Here is a 6606-nt window from a genome sequence, read left to right as displayed (position 1 = left end):
TTGTGTTTTATATCATTTGATGCATTATTTCATGCAGAATGCAATGAAACAAAGTGGATTGAAATATCTCTATTCTATCAAACTTAGTAAAAAACAAACAAACCAGAAAAGGAAAACACAACTGCCTTATGTAACAAAAAGTGAATTACACTGGTAATCCACTGGTAACAAAAGATGTACATTGTAACAAAAAATTGATTACACTGGGATTACCAAAGGGAATAGCTTGTTCCAAGCATTTCAGAAAACCAAATGTATTCTTCATAGACATACGTATGGTTTGCCTTTCTTCTACAAGAAAACAGCTTTTGTATATATGAAAGACCAAAAGCCCACTACATATTATCTTGATAGGCATTCCTTCCCTGTTTTGTTATGGGTTATGATCTCTAATGTTCACTGCATATGTGAAACCTATTATTTGTAAGCAGGGATGGGAACTCAAGTCATGTGACTCATGTCCAAGTCATGAAAAACAGCATTTTTTCACTGACTCCTGTACACTTGAGTCACACGTGTGGAAGACTCGGGAAAACACTTGAGCCAAGGGTCCCTGACTCAGCACTCGGTTCCCATGCATGCAGGCTTGTCTGTGTGTGGGTGTAGTTGCTTACTGCTTTCATGGCATGAAAATCCTTGTGGGGCCATCATTCAAACCGGATGAGCACCAGGGAAATTCCAGCCAGGAGGCAGGGAAGAGTTAATGCTTTACTTTTGCATTTGCTTCAGGTGAGAAGGCAGGAGTGGGCTCTCTTGCCCATCCCTAAAACTGATGATTGTTAGCTGAAGGATGGGCAGTCTGATTTGTTTCTTTGGGTGAGGTAGAACAAGAGGAGGAGCCCAAGGGGGTTCTTGCCTTAGGATTGACTGGAGAAGCCCAGGTAAAAAGGAGACAGGGAAGCAGGGGAAGGGGATTTGTAGAGATCAGTGGCGTAGCTAAGGGAGTGCAGGGGGTAGCAGTTGCACCAGGCATCAAGCTTTAGGGGGGCAATAAGCTGAGCTTGACACTAGTAAACAAAATTGTGAAAATCTTGTAGTTGTAGTTGGCAACCTTCAGTTTCGAAAGACTATGGTATTGTGCTCTGAATGGTGGTTCTGGAACAGTGTCTAGTGTGGCTGAAAAGGCCGATTCGGGAGTGACAATCCCTTCCACACTGGGAGCAAGTGCAGTCTGTCTCCCTGGCTATGGGCCTTCCTCCTTTGCCTCTTTGCCTCAGACTCTTTGCCAAGTGTCTCATCAAACTGGGAAAGGCCATGCTGCACAGCCTGCCTCCAAGCGGGCCGCTCAGAGGCCAGGGTTTCCCACCCGTTGAGGTCCACTCCTAAGGCCTTCAGATCCCTCTTGCAGATGTCCTTGTATTGCAGCTGTGGCCTACCTGTAGGGCGCTTTCCTTGCACGAGTTCTCCTTAGAGGAGATCCTTTGGGATCCAGCCATCATCCAGTCTCACGACATGACCAAGCCAACACAGGCGTCTCTGTTTCAGCAGTGCATACATGCTAGGGATTCCAGCTCGTTACAGGACTGTGTTGTTTAGAACTTTGTCCTGCCAGGGAATGCCAAGGATACGTCGGAGGCAGCGCATGTGGAAAGCGTTCGGTTTCCTCTCCTGTTTGAGCAAAGAGTCCATGACTCGCTGCAGTACAGAAGTGTACTCAGGACGCAAGCTCTGTAGACGTGGATCTTGGTATGTTCCGTCAGCTTCTTGTTGGACAAGAAAATCTTGATATATATGATTAATACCAACATGTTATATATCACTGGAAAGGTAATTTAATGTAGAATTCAATGAAACTAACCGCATTGGAATATCTGTATTCTATCAAAAATTATGGCCAATTAACCAGAAAATGAAAATACAAATTGCCTTATAGAACAAAAAGTGGATCTTAACTCAGAACAGACCTATGAGACTGACAGTTGTTCAAGAGGTGCACAATTGCTTGTGCTGCTGTGTTGGGCGCATGTGGAAGGTTTACATGTTTGCACGCCATGCAGCAGAAACATCTGACCCTTTCTTTGGAAGGACAGGTGCCCTGCAGCTCATGTCTGTGGCGTTGCACACACATGTGAGGCTGGCGCATGTGCGGGACGCTATAGAAACTTTCAGCCAAGTTTGGAAGGGCTGCGAGGCACCTTGGTTGGAGGTGCTTATAGCGTCGCATGTGCACACGATGCCTAGATGTAAGGGCAGCCGAGTTCAGAAGGGTAGGAACTCGGCCAGAGGTTTGAGGCTGTGGAGCAGCACGCTTGGTGAGCACGCAGGGGTGGGGGTGTGTGGCGCATCACCCCCTCCCAGCGCATCACCTGGTGCAGCCTGCACCCCCCTAGAGACATCACAGCTCCCCAGCAGCAGCTCTGTTTTTTTTTTTCCATTCCTGACATGCGTATCAAAAAGACTTGTGACTCTTGTTTTTTTCAGTCATGAAAATGCTCCAGGTGACTCAGAAAGTGCCCCATTAGGACCACAAGTCACTGGGGCGGAGACCTGTGACTTGACTCGAGTCCAACCACACAGGGATTTGCCCATCCCTGTTTATAGTTCAATAAAAGAAAACATTCACTGTCTGAGCTTCTTCTCTGGCTATTATTATTATTATTATTATTATTTATTTCATACCATGACTAATAGTGAAAATAATTTTGTAATGGGGGATACCAAAAATTTATGGGCCCCAGGTGCCAAATGACCATCGAATGCCACTGGTTGAAGGTGATACATACATATATGTTCAGTGCACATGTAGATTTGTAGATGTTTGTAGATGTTATATTCATTACAGTTTGTGTGAGCAACTAGAATGTATTTTTAATAATATAAATGACATTAAAAGCAGAGTAATAAAGATTTTGTGTGCAGGTGGACCCTCTTTGTCCATAGGTTTGAAACCTGCAGCTTTTACTTGATGCGGATTCTGAACCTGTGTTGGAGAGCATCACCTGATCCATCAGATGTGACCAGAAGTACCTTCTGATCATGTCTGGGAGGCCTTCTGAGGTTGGGGAGGCCAGGGAGGCTGCAACCTCTGCAACAGGAAGGTGCTTCTGGTTGTGTCCTGAGGTCTTTCTGGACCCAACCCACAGATCGCATTATCTGTGGGATTTGGTATACCATGGGGGTTGGGAATGGACCTCCACAATTACTGAGATCCAACCTGTATAAATGAGCAGAGTGTTGAGGTTGATGATGATGATGATCGTCATCGTCATGTATGTACGTGGCACTTTAGACTGAGTGAAAAGGTAGGTTCCTGCTCTGAGAGGCTTACAACCCAGAGATTGACCCAAGAGAAATGACAGAGGAAGGAGAGGGGGACGGAAGCATTGAGATATCATAATTAGTTTCACTGAGGGATGGACTAGACACATTCATGACCTTGAACACACACAAGGTGGAAAGGAGGTGGCATGAATTATAGTAATGACAGGCCGGAATAGGGTTAAGCATCATCCCTTCTTCTTCTGCTGCTTCTCTGCTCTAAATGTTCTCCTCCCAAAGCAGCTTTGCTTGCACAGAAGCAATGCCACACAACTTAGTGCATAGTTAGCTCCTGGAATCAGATTTACCAACTTTAATGTCATTTTTCATGCTTTCTATATGAAGTCTTCTACTCCAAAAAAGTAGATATTATGGTGGATTTTTGTTTTTGCATTATGCTTAAAAACCATTATGTGGACATTAACAAGCTTCCTTTAGAGTTGCTAGAGATTAGACCTACTTTCCTTGAGAAGGTAAACAGTGAAAGTTGTCATAGGCCCTGTTCCATGTGTACTTTAGGCCCCTACGAGGATAGTATAGTAGGTATGAGCAATGTGAAAAGATAAATTAGGTTATGAATAGCCTAAGAGCTTTTTTGTGGCCAGTGACAAAATTGTTTGAATTGTGGCTGGAGGATAAAATACTTCCAAGTTATAAAAAAAGCCCTGAATCTCTTCATAGACAGATCATGTACACAAGACAGTTTTAGTTTTTTCTGCAAAAAGCACAGAACATTATTGAATTGTGTTGAGACAGTGAAAGTCTGACATGAAGCAGGGATCAGTCTGTTGCCTATGTAATTCTGTAAAATGCCATGTACACTGATTGTGTTGCACTAAATAATGCTGCTTTAATAAAAACTCAGAGATCCTCCAAGCTGTTCAAATAAGTCATCTTTCTGCCTTTAGCTTTCTGTTGTCCTTGTGTAAAGCCATAGACAGCTTGTGGCCTGTGTATGTGAAAGGCAGACTCCACTTGATAACCCTTCATAGTGTCTAGGTAATTTGAGAAATTCTTATATGTCTCATCTGTGTGCCAAGTTACGACTACAAAGGCAAGCAGAGAGGTTGTTTTTGTTTAGTTTTGGTAGCTGCCCCAGACTGTGGTCTTCCCTTCCCCAGATATTCACCACATATAGTAGTATTTAGCAAGGAGGGTAGTCATCTGCTTTTCTTAGTGATTCAGATTGCATGTGTTTGTTCTTCAGGAGCATCCATATCTTTCATCAACTCACTGTCTGTATACAATTCACTACACATGGTGCTTCGTATCCATGGGGGATCCATTCCCAGTCCTGCAGATAATCAGATCTGCGGATCTCCCCACCTGCTGTACTCTGAACCGATTTTCAGCCTTCCAAAGGCCTTTGAAAGCCTCCTGATGCTCAGGGAGGCTGCGTATGGCCTCCCTAGCCCACCAAAGGCCTCTAAAAGGCCAAAAATAGCTATATCTGGTTTTCATTCAAAAATGGAAAGTGCCAATTTGGGGCCTTCTGGGGGCCTTAGAGGGCATTCTGAGGTTTGGGGAGTCTGCACACAGCCTACCCAGCACTCAGAAGGGCCTCCAAACACAACTGGAGCACAGCTCCAGTCGCATTTGGAGGACAGCAGGTGCGGAGATCTGCAGGTTTGAGACCTGTGGCAAGGTAAAAATGCAGGTCCCAAATCCATGGATAAAGAGGCCCCACCTGTAGTGTTATAGATGGGGCCCATACTAGGAATTACATGCAAAAGCTAGTATCTTGATTGCTAGCTGAGGTTGTGCATTTAATATTATGATATAATTTTTGGTGTGTGTGTGAAAAAATACAGTGGTGGAAAAAGTAGAAGAAAAGCTCTGATCCTTTAGAGCAGGGGTGCCCAAACCCCGACCCTGGGCCCCGTTGTGGCCTTCAAAGACTCCCAATCTGGCCCTCAAGGAGCCCTCAGTCTCCAATGAGCCTATGACCCTCTGGAGACTTGCTGGACCCTATGCTGGCCTGACGCAACTGCTCTCAGCATGACAGCCAACTGTTCAACCTCTCACGTGAGCTGTGGAACGAGGGCTTCCTCCACTGCTTGCTGTTCACATCTGTGATGCAGCAGCAAAGGAGAGGCTGGCCTTGCTTTGTGCAAGATCTTTTATAGGCCTTGAGCTATTGCAAGACCTTCATTCATTCATACAAGTTCCATCTCTAATATATTCACTTATGTAAATTTATTCAAATTTGAAATGTAAATTAATCCCCCCCCTGGCCCCAGCACAATGTCAGAGAAATGATGTGGCCCTCCTTTGTTTGGACACCCCTGCTCTAGAGAGTGGGAAGATCTGAAGCAGCAAAGTCATCTCTGGAGCACTTCAGAAACAGCTCAGGTAGCAGTCCATTACTAATATAGGTCTGAACATTTGTTATTTCCAGACACTGCAGTCCATAAGGTGAAGGAGACAGCAGCAGGAGCCCACAGCTTGAAATAATCCATCCAAAACCTGCAGGAAACTGAGAGAATTTGTGGGACAATTTTTGAGAAGACAGTTCCCAGATCTGGAATGATTCAAAGCATGTTCTGTATTCTTTTTTCTCTTTTATTACTGAATAATAACAAAAAATAAAAACATCAAAAGAAAATGGAAAAATAGATAACATAAATGAATTACGTGAAATTACAAGTTAATAAGCAATCTATATTATAACTGATATAAACATTAAATGGTAGATTATACATAGATATCTTTAAAAAAGTCACCTGTATCTGATTTTGTTTTTACTGACTAACATATTAAAAAGTGTGTGTGTGTGTGTGTGTATTCCAGCTATTTTTTTTATCTTTAATTGTGTAGGAAACTATAAGGTGGGATTGTCCTCAAACTAATTCTTCCCACTTAATTGTGGTTTACAGGCACCCCTGTGTGACTAAAATCTGTGCCAGGAGTTATCCATACTCTCTAGATATAATTGTTTTGCACTGTTAATTACAAGACTATTTATGCAGCAAATGAAATGCAATTCATGAGTTCTCAGAAGTAATTAGAACTACAGATCACTAATTAAAATATTCTTTAAGAAGAATTAGATTTATGGAATTCTAGAAGAGACCCTCAAAAGCCATTTGCAAAAGATTAACAGTATTGGAAAGTAAACACCAGTTCTATATTCTGCTTTAAGTCCCAGTTTTTGATTTTTTCATTGAACTGACTTTATTCATGGTATATACTGAATAAAATATAAAAGAAGTCAGTAATCTTGCATGCTGTGATCTAAATATTGTGTGTTTTTAACAATTTGCAGGACTATAACCAAAGGGAAAAGCTATACTTGTACACCTGAAATATGTGTTCAGGGACCTTTGAGCAGCACTGGCTGTGGTACAC

The sequence above is a fragment of the Tiliqua scincoides genome, chromosome 7 (assembly GCF_035046505.1).
Source record: "Tiliqua scincoides isolate rTilSci1 chromosome 7, rTilSci1.hap2, whole genome shotgun sequence".
In the NCBI taxonomy this organism is placed as follows: domain Eukaryota; kingdom Metazoa; phylum Chordata; class Lepidosauria; order Squamata; family Scincidae; genus Tiliqua; species Tiliqua scincoides.
Note: the sequence above shows the minus strand (reverse complement) of the source record.